The 15,340-nt window shown below is 35.0% G+C and overlaps 1 protein-coding gene across 3 annotated transcripts in view; it reads left to right on the top strand.

Annotated features, from left to right (window-relative positions):
* The window catches only part of LOC128889672 (1-phosphatidylinositol 4,5-bisphosphate phosphodiesterase epsilon-1-like), a 115,982-nt gene that overhangs the window by 41,408 nt on the left and 59,234 nt on the right, over window positions 1–15,340 (top strand). The window lies entirely within an intron of this gene.

Raw genomic sequence — 15,340 nt, 5'->3', positions numbered from 1 at the left:
GTGGAAATTCATTTTTGACCCACTGTATATCCTCGGTGGACTTGGAATAATTTCGTATCACCTGACTATAACAAGTTATAACGTCATTCATGTTATTTTTTGATTCAGTTTCTCAAGACTTCTTAAAATGTCAATTGTCTAGCCACCTCTGACTGAAGACATTGCTACTGTGTATAACGAAGTACTAAACATATACATCATCCGGATGTATGACTTCCTTAGCGCGTAAACAAACTCTTCAATAAAAAGAGTCAGCAAATTCCTTGCCGTCCCACTGTATTTTTTCTTCTTGTCCACCGGAGCGTGTCTCTCGAGTACATTTCCATAATTGTCCCATAAAACGTCGTGGATCCTCCGACAAGTGAGTGCATCGATACACGCCAGTGATGAGTAAGTACAACGAGATGGCTAAAGGTTTATAAATCGCTTTAAATGCAAGCCGACCTATTGATCAGTCTATTCAAGCGAAATTTACGATGCGCAGAACAATAAACGTTGGAAACGCACCGGTATATCGGATCACGATGAAAGGAAGTTTTCGATTGTTTGTCTTGGTACACGTTATATCAAGAACATCTGTCGTTTCTGTAAGAAGGTAGTTGAATCGGTTGATGGGTGTAACAAAGGATATCTTCCTTTTAACTTCCCTTCGTCGGGCTGGTGGGACACTGAGCTCGTCAGAGTGTATAACAAACCGACTTCTCGTAGGTTCTTTTCTCGTCGCGTTCCTGGCAAACACGTGTCCCATTCAATGAAATGCTTTTCACTAGTGTTTCTCGAGTTGATGAACTTCACTGATCGTTCTGAACGTAACGTGTAAATGTATTTCTGATCCACACGTGACTGTATTTAAAGCGAGGAAAATGGGAGTAGTCGATCTCTAACAAGGTCTTTGATAAATCGCTTGACAAGACTTTACGGTACTAGATAGTATGATATGACTGTAGCCAGAGTTATGCAGAATTTAATTTTGACATAAATTCATAATGTCTAAACAAAAATAAATATTACCTCAATTACATTGTGATTCAATTAGGTTCATGATTGCTGTAATTAGCATTGAATTAATTAAGAAGTTTGACTTACATAATGTAATTAAATTACGTAATTTAATTATAGCGTAATCGATTAGCACCGCTGTGACCATAGGACAGAAATGGCAAATTGTGTTGATTAATCTGTAAATATAAATCAGAAAATAATGTTCCTCTTCTCCCTTTCCAATGCCTTCATTAGTTATAGACATCTGCATTTATCATTATTTAGTACATAGAATATTAATAAAAACATGGAACCTTTCATGAGGATTAATTCTGTTTATAAAAATGAATCGAAAAGTCCTTTACCATTTCGCAATCTGAAGCTTCGTTTCCCAGATATGGGCAATGAAAGTTTCACGTGACTCTCAATACGTGCCATTTTGTATTCCAAACAGCTGATCGCGTGGTGGCGCATGCGCCCACGCTTTGATATATGTAGAATTTAACTGCTTGTATCTCGATAATGAAGCCTCGGATTTCAAAATGGTAAAGTACTTTTTAATCAGAATTTTTATGATGAATTCATTTCCAAGGAAATCCTACATTTCTCGTAACACTATGAAAAAATGATCCCATCTAGAATTAGTACCTATATATTATGGAAGTGAATGGTAAGTACTCTGAGACACATTAAATTCTCTGGCATTCCATCGAAAATCTCTTGCGTGCCAGGTTTGGCATGCGTTCCATCCAAATACCATCGCTGCCATAGTGCATCCTACCTAATAATTTTACTCTGTACCTGTTTTGTATCTGAAAGCATATGAATTTAAAAAATATAAAGGATATTATTCCAATATTTTGAATGTTCGAACTTAATCCAATCTCTTGATAGTGTTGTTCAATAGCGGATTCCTTTTGTTGTTTTTCTTTACAAGAGTAAAGAGATTTCATTGAAACAATTTAAGTCCAGAAATAATAGAACTTTCGAAATAACGGAAAAGAAAATTTACATCGTTATGAGTTGCGTCAGGTGGACTTTATGTTGTTTACATAGAACACGGGCCAGCGTCAATTTTATGCATTTGCATCCTTTTAAAATTGTACTATAGCATTTGGAAAATTATTTTAATTAACCCTTATACGGCTGCGTTGCACATACAAACCTTTGTAAACTTTTTGTTTCACAGAATTTCATTGACAGTTTGGTGAAATCTTGGGGATCTCTCTCTGGAAGGAATATTTTAAAATATTAATTAATCAATGTTTCTTAATCAGTCCTGGATTACATTTCTCCACAAAATTCTATTTCTAAGATTTTATTTAATTTTAATGGCCTTAGGATAAAAATAATTTCGTCAATCGTTGTACCTAGGTGTTCACAAATTTAATTTTTTCTAAGAAATTGCTAGAAAATATTGAATCTTAACTTTAGCTTGCTTAAAAAATTATCAATCAATGCTAAATCGATATTTTTCAATCATTGCTATAATAAATTTTTCCGAAAAACTTTATTTTAATAAAAACTTTAATAAAAATTTTAATTCAACCGGTAATTCGCGTTAGTTACCCATAAAATAACTATGAATCTCCCAACTAACTAAACCATATTATAAGTAGCCTTTAAATACAACTAATTATCTTTAAACATGCTCCGATAGGAAGAACACTAATCACCTCGTTCATTTTTCATGGAAGGTAAATCGTTCCAAATTCAAACGTCATTTTACTCGTCCATGTATCATACGTACTAAGTAGAGGCAACGGGTTCTCAAGTATCGAGAATAACATTACAAAGCAGAAATCGGTGTCTCTTCGGACGGGCCGTTACGTACGCTTAGGATGAATGCGTGGTACACACGATGCAATTGCATTCCTCGTAGTACGTTGCATTCGCGATCGCACGCGCGCTAGCACAATACGGAGTTAGTGCATGTGCAAGATACATATCTTGTGTGGGTGTCGTGTTTTCTGGGTCACCTTCTCCATTATCAAAGAATCCAGGTCTTACGGAGATATACGCAGAATGAACGTAAACTCGTTTTAAACGGACCAAGAATTTCAGTCTCGGCGTTTTCTAAGTAATTAAAAAGAGTTATACATTACGTGTAAGTTCAATCACAATAAGAGCGGCGGAAATAGGTAGCGACAAATTAAAAAACGGAGGGGGACACCTACATGGAACAATAGAGGCGCCGACTGTGTCACCGGTTAGGTGGAAAATGTGGAAACGTGTAGCAGGTTGAGTGTTTGTGTTGACAATTTCGCGGCTGGTTGGACACGTATGAAGAAGTCAGAAGGCGGACGATCATCGTCTATTTTTTATCAAAATTAAGATGGTAGCATTGTTGGAGCTTAGAGAATATTATTTGACTGGGATATGATGTGAAATAAAATTGGTCCAAACCAGAAAAATTAAGAGCCAATCAAGGCTAAAGTATCCTGAGTTCGAAACGAAATTTGATGAAAATCATATTTCTGGAGTAGAAAAATTCCTTTAGGAATCAATGACACTATATCAGTTCGAGTGGAGTTAAGACTTTCAAATAATTCTAATTAATTCTTAATAACAAGAACGAGCTCTTCACATTAATACATATATTAAGAAAATATAATATACTGAAGAATTGTTATAATTAAGTTATAATGTTGCAGTTGATGTCCTTTTAACAAGTGATCAAGCCCACAAAAACAGTGCAAAAAAATTCATCGAAACATGTGGCGCATTTCTCCTTGTTGTCTAGTTATGGTCGTTTTAGTACTTCAGTAATGTGCAGTTGTTTACCTTCGCAAGAAGTGCTCCAAATGGCCACCAAGTGTTTCGCCCCAAATAAAAGCACGCGGTTGTCCAGTCGTAAAGTTCCTCAATCTTTTGAATATTCTATGTATTTTGCCTTGATTCGTTATGAGCCTGCTTGTTCTAACACTGGCAATCAGTGTTGAATAAACAAATAGCTCCAAAAATAAAAGTCTGGGAAACAAGTAGCTGAGGCGAGAACCTATTCATGTGTCGAAAAATTGTTCGTTCAAGCAGTGTCTGGCTAGTCGACTGAAATAGATCACGCATAAATCGAATGTGACGAATAGACTCCGGATGTTTATGCGTATTCGTATCTTTATATACACGAATGAAGAGCAGAGACTTAAATTAAAGTATTTTTTTTGTTGTCTTCTAAATGTTGTAACGTGTATTTTATTTTGTATATTTTATACATTCATGCATCTGTGCATGTCTTTGCATATTTTTATGTATTTATACTCGTCATAAATGCATCAATATCAATGGAGCTTCTTTCAATAATTTATGCAACTGATTATTCAAGCAATTAATATAAAATTCTTCGCTTAATTTTCATGTACAATTTTTACTATTTTCGCAGAATTTTTGTCCTATGTTTACGTAAAACTTGGTTGTATCATTGGATTATTATTTTTTAAAAGGATATTACGAGGAACATGCTTCCTGATGATGAAATTCTAAACGTTGCAAGCAAGAGGAGATGGTCAATTTTGATTTTGTTTGTTATCGAAACTCAGCAACGTTTGTTGAACATTGTATGCTCGAGTCAGCTTAGTTTGCGATTAAGAATCTTCAGAGTACTAGGATAGCTGTAACTCAGGAAATAAGGTTAGACACGGCACATGTTTATACAAACTTTTTTCATTATGTTTGCGTCCTCGATCGACCGCTGGAGTGGGTCCCCATGTTAGGATACACGCTATAGAACATACTGCATAAAAAAACACCAGATTGACCTTTCCACCTTGACATCTCCACCTAGGATGAAAATATTTTCATGATAAAGTATCTCTCGCGGAACGGTACAACTTTTCTGGAAAAGATTCTTTGAAACACCGAGAGTGGAAGAAATATTTCAAGTAATAAAAGTAGCTGAAATATCATGTAGATGTATTTACTCTTTAAAATTCATTAGTAAACTGCGCCACTTTACTATTTCTAAGCTAACGCACTTGAAAGGTCTATACATTTTTGAGAAAATCTATTTCGTTAGCTGATAAAGTGAAAATTGCAAGGTATATCTAAAAAGGGGTTATTTGTAATGCAATGTAGTATTCTTCGTCTACCTTTGTTCTAAAACATTCTATCATCTCATTGTTAGGAATGTTGCGTAAACTATTATTTTTCTATAAAATCCTTTTACTAAAAAATTATATAATTTTTCCTTGTATTTAAACATAAACGCTTCACTTGATAAGAGAAAGTGAAGTGAACAATTTTGTTCCAATAGAAATTATACAACTTTCATGGAATTTCTTGGAGCTGTTATATGTACAATTTGTATTTCAGAGTGTTATATACTTCTTCACAGTCGTGATAAACGTATTTAAAGTTTTCCTCGCGTATTTTATCCGTTTTTATAAAGAAAGGGTCACCCAAGGAAAAGAGGAGACATTGTCGATAGAGCTTACCCCGAATCTTCTTGAAACTGATTGAGAAGGGCACACTTCCCATGAGGATAATGTGGTTTGCCGTTGAGAAAAAGGAAAAAGGAAATGGAAAGAAAAATATTAAATGTGAAATCGTTTCATATGAAACATGTTCCTGCATTTTAGTGTTTAAATTTGTTTAAAGATACTCCGCACGATCGAAGTTGGTGTTAAGTTTAATGGCTTAATTATGAAACCAATCTGTTCTTACATGATGTATATAATTAAAATGTTAAAATATTATTGGATGTAATTAATTTCTACATCTAGCCTAGTTTCCTTACACTGACGATTATATTGCAATTTTTTTAATTTTTTGCTCGTTTATTAAACGTATGACTTTTTCACTCGTCCTACAATATTTACATGGATTTATTCGGTTCCTTTTATTAGAGTTCCTACCTTGAGTCTGACCCCTTATCGATTTCGCTCCATATCAGGACTAACTTTGTCCTTCGTTAAATATATTTTGCTTTGCTGTCGCAAGCATTTTCATGCTTGAAGTCCAGGGTAGCTATTCTTGAATCGACGTTCCATTGCGTCAATAATTAAAGACTACTCGTTAAAGACTGTACATGTCAAAATTTAAAAAAAAATTGTTATCATAATATGTTGTATGTGGCAATAGGAATTTTGTTTTCCAAGTATTTTACAGATTTTTTCCACGATGGAGTGTCAATTGAGGTCTCCTTCGTTTAAAGGCGTTACAAAGATGAAACAACGTTTAAGATTGATTAATCGTTACACTTGAAGCGTCGCGCAGGCAGTAACATTGCAATTTTGCGGTTCGTTCTCTTTTTACCCTCTCCTTTGTAATCTCGTGGTACACGTGTTCCCGTTATCGATTTCCGCAGCATTAACCTCCAGCCGTTTTTAACGCACTGGCAGCCACATCTCTTCAGTAGCATAGCTATAGACAGATTCCTACAAATGCCCATTATTTCTTAATTTCGTGGCTGGTTTAAGAGACGTCAAATGCCACGAGTTCATGCCACAGTGGTTCGTTCTTAATTCTTGGCAATGCAAATCACAAATTTTAGATACTACCAAAATTATTAATTTTTTAATGTATTTTCTACTATTTAGAACATATCATCTGTAGAAAAGGAAGAAGCTGCACAGATAATATCTACGTGTTAAACAGCTGCAGAGAAAGCTGCTCTCATTAAAATTTTCATTTAAACATTGGTTAAAAAGTATAAATTGGTGCACTAGTACATCGATTATTTATATTAAACACTATTATTTTTAGCTACACATAGCACAATATGCATATACTTAAATCTACAGTTAGCTATATAATTTTGTTTGCCGTTTAGTTACCGCTACAATGTACAATAACTTTGTTTGTGCATATTTACGATTGTTTCAACAAATTATTTTATATGCGTAGCTTGTCTTCTATTTTATATCCGAGTGCCTATAAATTCAACGGAAGCTTTATTCTATGCAAAAATACCTTTCGAATGGAGATTATTCTGTTGCTCGTCGATATTCCGAATTGGTTGATAAAGTTAGTCGTAACAAAAGACGGTTTGTCAATTAATGCAAAAAGTATGGGGTATAAAGTATTTAATACTCGAGTCTTTTATGTTTGCTGTGAAATATACTGCATTCTGGTCCACCGATTTATAAAACAAATTATTGTTACGATATTTTATATGCTCTAACGTTTTAAAAGATATTGCAGTTAACGTTTAATTCAAAGAAAAAATCGAAATTATTTGCTTAACTAGTAATCAGTGAAACAATACAACAATATACAAACGTTTATAAGTTAGTCAATGAAATATTTAATTTGAACAAAATCAGATTCGAGTTACAGATATGATCGTTTGTAGTATTCCTTTTAAAACCATTTATAATTAATTTTTTAATAAATTCTCGTTTGTTTCCAATCTTTAAAAATTGTCAATATCCTTCGAATCATACGCTATAGTTATTGCTCCGTTTCTCGCTCTTTTCTTCCTATGACAAAGCTGTACCGTTTCTTTTGCAACATCGCATGGAAACGATTCTTTGTAACATCTGACAAGGGTCTTGTCAAAGGGTCGAAACGACGTATTTTATTTTTATGCGTGTACATCACGGATAGACATGTAGCCGTTATTCAAACACGGCGATTTGCGTACCTTTTGTTATCGAAACCTTGTTATAAAAGCAAGAATAGTCTCCAATCATTTTACAACATATGTAAACATTGCAGTATTCGTGTTCACAATCTGATAGCGATGTTAAAGTAGAAATAGTATGAAAGCTTAAAACTGTGCAGAATTAGCAAAAATGTTTACTACTAAACATGCTTTCATGAATAGTCTTTGTAACATTTATACTATTGACAACAAAATTTATAGAGTTTCGAAACTTGAGACATCAAAAGAATATACTTTTCTCATAATTATTTATCAACTTCAGAAAAACGAGTGTTTCATGGTCCGCTTAATTGATCGATATACCGATGAAAATTGTTCTGCTGTATCTGAAATAGTGATAAACTAAAATTCGACTGATAAATGTATATCATCGTTTCTAGCAAGAAGTGAATAGAGTGATTGACACTGTATGCGGGCTGACATTACGCAATGGAGCACCGTCTGCATCAAACACGTTTTTCTTACGCGCATAGAATGTGGAAAACTCGATAAATACGCGGTCCATTTACGTACAGGAAATTCCTTGGCTTCGTAGAAACTATTTACGGTGTTCGCCGACACGTTAATTTGACGCACGCGATAGCTTATTAATCGCAACATAGCGACCTGAATTTACCTTTAATTATTACGAAATTACCGTGTATAAAGTATCACTCGACTGAAGGCTTTTAGGAAAATTATCGACGATTGTTTAATATTATTGGGAAATGAAAAGGACGACGATGCGTATTTCCACGATAGATAAAAGCGATGTATTAACTTTTGATAGTCAAGTTACAGTATGTGTAGACAAAGGTAAGTTTCAATTTTATTGATGATAATGGCAGGTTTTAAGAAATATTGCATCGACACTGAACGTTTGTAAATTGATTTTAATCGAGTTAGGGGATTTTGTTTTTAAATAGTGTGTTTTTAAATTGCTTTCATTCTTGTTTATTTTTCAGAATTTCTCTTAACATGGGAAAATATATTAAATTTTAATCCCGTCATAAAATGACTACAAAAGCTGTGACTATCATTGACCATGGATATAAATATTGCACGCAACATAACTTTGTGTTTTTAATAGCATTTACTATTAAAGTTCCTATTAATTAAACCCACCGATTACGTAAAGGTCACGTTTAAATGTGAATAATAGAGTCCATGTATAACCCGAAAAACGTGGGCAGCAAAACAAATTGCATCTTGAGAACAAGCGCCAAAGGTGGTTCGAACCTGCTCCAAAGGAGCATCAATTTGGTGGGCAAGTCTTAGCTTACCACGCTACTAACTACGCTGCGCTCTCAGTTACTAATTGCAGCTGTACTTCAAGCTGTAATACTAGCCAATCGTTACTAGTAAATATCTCGCGAGCTATCAGAAATCCGACACCAAAATCATATACGGTAGCACCCGCTTTCCAGTAATAAAATCGGTACCGCCAATTCACCTAGAAGAGGTAAATAGCGATTTCTACATCGAACAGATGCCAATAAAGATCAAATTCACGTGCAACCGGAGATTTTTCAGTCGGTAAATCGCGTGCACTAAAGGAACATAATAAGTACAGAGGTTTATATAAACAGGTACAGAGGTTTAAATAAAAATTGTTACTCGAAAGTGGGTACTTCTGTGCCATTGGCTGTGGTAGATTCAGCCCCTGGCACTTTTCTGTCGATAATTCAATTCGAATTCATGGTTATCATATTCGTGCTTTAGACGTTCAAATTTTCGTTTACTGCCCGCTGCTATTAAGACTTCTAATTGAACAGGAATTTGCTTGAATTACCCGTATGATTCCGAGATCCAGACGCTTTATGAGTTTCCAACTTGCAAGTTCAACTGTAGGGACACTTAGAATTTCTGTGATGATCGACCTAGTTGAGGACGACCATTTCACTTTAACAGATTGATAGTCTTTAACCAATTAAACGCAGTGATTGCTTCACTTTCTAAATCCTGAATTCCGGACCATATTAACTTGAAATTCTCATCATCCACATGGAAGGTAACTGTTCAAATTAGTGCTCGGTTACATTCGAAAACGCTGAGAAAATAGCTCTTTTATTTCAAACTGTTCCATTTGTACTTTAGTTGTTGTGATTATCTGATAATTAATTGTAGTGGAACTATTCATTAAAAAATGTTGTGCTTGTAATATACGAATGTGCATTGCAAGTAGAGTACAAGAATATTTTTATTATTCTCAAAAAGTTGATTTTTATTCAAAATGGTGGTCCTTATTTAAATTACTGTTTTCATGTACATTACATGTTAGCATTGTTGATTTCTGTCTTCCATCGATATGAATTTAAAACTTGAAAAGAGATTCTTATTTATGAATGTATTATTCACTATTAACCATTTGATTTGAAAAAATTAAAAATAAGAAAATAATGAAAGCTTAAATTTTCTCTCACGTTTTATCTATAAATGAAAATATCTCGCAATTCATAAAGTAACTGAAGTTTAATTCATTAAATGCTCTTTTCTAGAACCGTAATTACCAATTAAAACTGAGTGCTTCGTTGATATTGCGGTATGTATACTTAGACAATGATCGATAAGCAGATAACGGGCTACAGTATTCCATGGTCCATTATGTATCGAGCGTATATAAGTATTGCTATGAATGGCACGTAATTATGTTGAAATTGCACAATGATATAAAGAAATTGAAACCGCCACTTTATATGTTAATGAATACAGATGGGGTTGGTTATCGATCAGAAAGAGCCGTATTCTCATGAATCGTATTTCCTTCTCTGCAAACTTATTTCAACTATAATACGCTGTGGCTTAAGTAATTCGCGTCACGCCGATAGCGGTGTCATTAAAGCTATCGGAAAGTAATTTTGCCCTGATATAACTCAGTTATTAGCGGGGATGGCGTTCGTACACATTATTTTTAAATTAGTGTATTTGATTTGTTATTCTGAAATTATTTCGCTAATCGTGCAACAAACGGGCACAATCGTTATATGCAAAATATTTTCCTGCAAGATATTAACGGATTACACTTTTTTTCAACTAGTTCCGAGGCAATTGTTATGATTTGTTTACAGCCAAAGTACTTAATAGAAACTTTTGCAATTTGGTGTGTATATACAAGATTTTGTTAAATTCACAACTGTCTAGCTCAATTTGTTTCGCAGACCATCCTGATAGTCCAAACCAATGAAAACTGATTTTGTTCTATTTATTATCAGCGTGGTTATAGCATGCACCTAGAGGAAAAAATATTAAAAGAAATTTGGTATAATGTCACGTAGAAAGATTTTAAATGAAATATCGTCATTTTTTATTTTCATCCTACTTTACTCTGACGAATTGTTCCACAAAATATTTACCATAAATATCCTATTTACTTGTTTGTTCTTAAAAAGTTGAAGAAGAAATAAACAACGAGGTGCAACAGTTGTTTTGATACGCGAAGAAACAAGACGAACACGAATCCCTTTTTCTTATTATGCACATTTCAACTCCTTTCGTGGAGTAAAAAAAAAAAAGAGAGAAATAGAGGGCACAAGAACTCGTCCAATCTATAGGAAGTCACGGCTGGCGATTCGCCAAGATTGTGCAACCACGTTCCGTCTTGGTCGGTAGCAGAATCGTATTACCTGCTGGAAATTGATTAATAGCCCATCACGGTATAGCGTCGATACCGTCGAGAAGAAAATGGGATAGTTAACATCGTGGTCACGTACGGTCCTGTTTGTGTAGTGAAATAATATCGTGTTATCACCGACGACATCCACGCATCTTGGGGGTTCCCAGGGAGGTTCCTGTTGCGATTTTTCATTTTCTCCCTTCACCTTCCTGTCTGCCAGGTTTTCCGTCTGCTTGTCCCTTCCTTTTTCTTCTCTGCTGGCTTATCTTCCCTCTTTACTAGTAGGGCGCGCGAGACCGGAAATTTGTTCCACTTTGAAAAATATAATGATACGTATCTGCTATATGCGGCGACTGCAAACTTACACGAGCTATTTTTTTGTTTGAAGTGTTATTGGAATTCCTACAAATTCGATACCACAACATATTTCAACTGTAATATCAACCGTTTAATTATTTGATTTAATTATTTTCGTTTTAATATCTCAATGTTAAATGTATGGACATTTTTTTGCAATTCTCTAAAATTTAGTGTTTATTAATGAAATGATTACATGGAATGAGTACGTAATAACAAATGTTTAGTTTATCATTATTTATATTTCCTGTGTCACGTCGATGGTGACCGAGTTCTGTAACGCGCAATATTGTTGCATATGTTCGATTTTTTGGATGATCTATAGAAATTACCGTACATGTAATGTTTGAAATTCCAACGATATGTTAGAAATATACAAACATGTTTCTTACAGTTTTCACACGAATTTGATCAAACAAATTGATGAATTATGAAATTCACTATACTCCGTAGGATATTGTTGATGTATTCTATATGTTATGTATATGAATATGATAATTGCCATGGACATGCGAGAAAGCTTCACCTTTTGGAACAGTAGGCAGAGCAAAACTTTTTGCAAGCCAATAATAGTGTACTTCGTTCGTGTTTCATCACTACATTGAGTTTGACAGGAGTTCTTATCTACCGTGACTATAGCGAGCCCCACGTTGCAGTCTCCACAATAACCCTTTCGCCTTCCAGACCATTCATTCAGAAGAAGAAAATCGATTGACCAGAACCTTTTGTTGCGCGGGATATTATATAAATTGAATAAGCAACTATACCCATAAAATCTCATGGATGTCGAATTAATTTGAAATTATTTGCCAGGGTTAGCTTTTGTCGAATTTATCTACCTGAAACTGATACGTTTGGAGTCGTTCGATTATCTTCCAATACCTCCTGAATTTATTTTGTTTCATATTATATTATGTGACTTCGTGGAGATTTCAGAGAAATCAAAATGTCACTCAATAAATTTGAAAGATTACGTTAATGTGATTCAATTTCCCTAAAGAATGAATCTGGTTAAACGGGATGGAGATTTTTAAAAGCGTTCTACTTTTTGTGCAATATTTACAGCTACATGTACATAGAACGCGGCAAGTTTCGGGACGGAAATCGAGCAGCAAGTTCAGGCTCGAACACTTATCTTACTGTAACTTTCAGCATGACCTGGACTCGGTCTCTTTTTAGTTCCTGTGGCTCGTCCTTTTCCGCCGAGACTTTCTTCTTCGACAGAAATGTCATAGTGCTTCGACGTTCACGTGGTTCCCAGGTGATCTGATACAAGTTTGCCACGAAATTTTTGTCGATAAAGCGATCGTTTACAGCGCGTTGCGAAAGAAATGGAATCGGTCGATCGGATTGCTTAGGAGTGACGAGTATTTATAAACAATGAATCTTGAAAACTCTAAGTATAATTCGTATTTTCATTGAATCCTACTTAATTAAATATAAAGGTATTTATAATATCGACAAGAGTTTCCAAAGTTCCTTAACCTACAATGACTGCCACTACTATTGTGGATTTTTCTTTCCGAAGAAAGCAGCCGATTTAAACGTCCTACCACTCGGTAATCATTGAAACGCAGGTATCTGCTTTCATAATTTAACTATCTTCAAGTTTTCTGCCATTGGCAAAGTTGTAATTGCATTTCTGTATTTAAGTTCAACAACTGATCAAGTTTATAGCTCTCCCCTTCTTTGGGTAAAGCGTCGTTTTCGACCTTACGGGGAAGAAAGTTGCTTATTAGAAACATTTATTAAGCAACTTCGCTAGAAATACAAACGACATCTTAGTTTCGTTTGAAGGAATATATTATACTCATGGTAATATGTAATTAGAGTATATTCAAAATGGACATTAATCCTTACTTTGTGCATCACATTTTTCTTCATTTAATATTTCTATTTTCCATGTTTCTATGGCGAAGTTTATTCGCTCGTTACTTGTGAAAATGCCGAATAGAAAAGTTCTTCGCTTAACCAGTTCATCCAGTTTCATAGAATAGCGCATAGAAGTAACCGTTAACGTGATATAAATTTCGTTAACGTTAGTCACACGAGAATGTTAATTTACAATTACGAGCCACGTTAAAGCGAACATTGCTTCGCGTACACTCAGCTTTTATACGCAATTTTATCCTCTGCTGATATTACGTAATGGGTCATTAACTTTGATCACGTTCTCGTATGATGGAACGATGGGGTTTTGTCTTGACTTCTCTTTCCACAAGAAAGATTCTTTCTTTGAGAATGTGTTAGGTGAAATGATATTAAATTAAAATATCATTAGTTAATGCCTCATAGCGATGCATGCAATCTTTGTAGCTATGAGTAGAATGGACTCCCTAATTTTGAGCATTTTGAAATTTTTACACTATCTCCATTGACAAACAATTATATTTCCGATTTAGAGGATGATATATAACCCCGTACAATTTATTATCCACCTTTCTGTCCCTGTGCACCTTTGGTCGCGGATCGAAGATGTTTAATATTCATTGCAACATTCGCTTCTCTCCACAGTATTACTATTCCATCCAAAGTACAGACATTGAATTTCGACTCGTTCGTAAAAATCACATTTTTCAAGAATTTGGAATCTTCGTTTACATATTTTTTAGCAAATGTACGTTTTTTCATTTTATCATGTAAAGTTACATATATGGATCCTTATTGCAAATTTGATATAAGTCATGATTGTAAGAATCATGGCCTCCAATAAATGAAAATAATAACTGTAAACAAACGTACACGTTCGCCGACAATTAAGCGGGTGGTTACCGTATCTCTGTTCACACGACATTGACAAGAAGTAGCGTCAGAGCATCCTCGACTACGAGTAAAATATCTTGCGCTGCAATCCTGTCATGCAATTTCACCGGAAATATTATAACGCAACAAGACCTCTCCTCTTGACAAATGACGCTCCTCTTCACTCCCTCCGGGCAACCACGATTCACCTTTGTCGCTGATTTCTTGAACTTCTCTCTAGATCGGTGATGCATCGTCGAAAGTGGCCCTGTCTGTCTACAAAGCAAACAAGATTTCTCTTCGGCAAACAAAATGTGATTGTAATTTATGTAGGAGCTCTGATTTTGAGAAATCTCACGGCACAGTTAACGGCTCCCATTCGCGGGTCACCTTTAACGATCGCCCTCAAATGTGTAAATTGCTCACTTCCTCGTTCACAAAGACAATTACAAACTGAGAAGTAGCGCACCTGTTTCCGCAATAGCCATCTGAGCCATCGATCTCCGTGACAAACGTGAAAACTGAGCCTTCCCTCTGGTACGACAATTTTGGAACGACTCGTAATTCAGATTGGACAAATTAATGGATCCATATTGGAATTCAATTGCAGTAATTAACACGTTATAGTCGTTGCATTAAGCATCACCGAGAGAGATAGAGGCGCCTCGTGGCGAGCCAAGTCTATAGTTTGTACCACCTTGTCCAATCGAATCGTTTGTTCTATACGGAATCGAATTAAAATGAAATAACAATGAAAAGGATGAAATTTTGATCTGTAATTTACTCCATAAAAATTATATTCTCAATTGTTAAACAATAATTGCATATTACACGGAATGAATAATAGGCATGGAGTAGTTCAGTCATGATTTGTTTAATTTTCTGTTATAATGTGTAATATTGCGAAAGTGGCCTCCAGGTAAAAGAAAACGGTTAGATCTTGACTCGGTGGAAAAACTTGTGACTCGTGAGCTATGCGTCATCAGGTCCAGCAATGACAGGTCTTTCTAAGAAAAGAGGGTGCAAACGAACGAGCCGTTAAAAAAGGATGTCTCGCGGAAAATAGT

The sequence above is a fragment of the Hylaeus anthracinus genome, unplaced genomic scaffold (assembly GCF_026225885.1).
Source record: "Hylaeus anthracinus isolate JK02 unplaced genomic scaffold, UHH_iyHylAnth1.0_haploid 11997, whole genome shotgun sequence".
NCBI lineage: Eukaryota > Metazoa > Arthropoda > Insecta > Hymenoptera > Colletidae > Hylaeus > Hylaeus anthracinus.
This window is presented reverse-complemented; position numbering and strand designations above follow the sequence as displayed.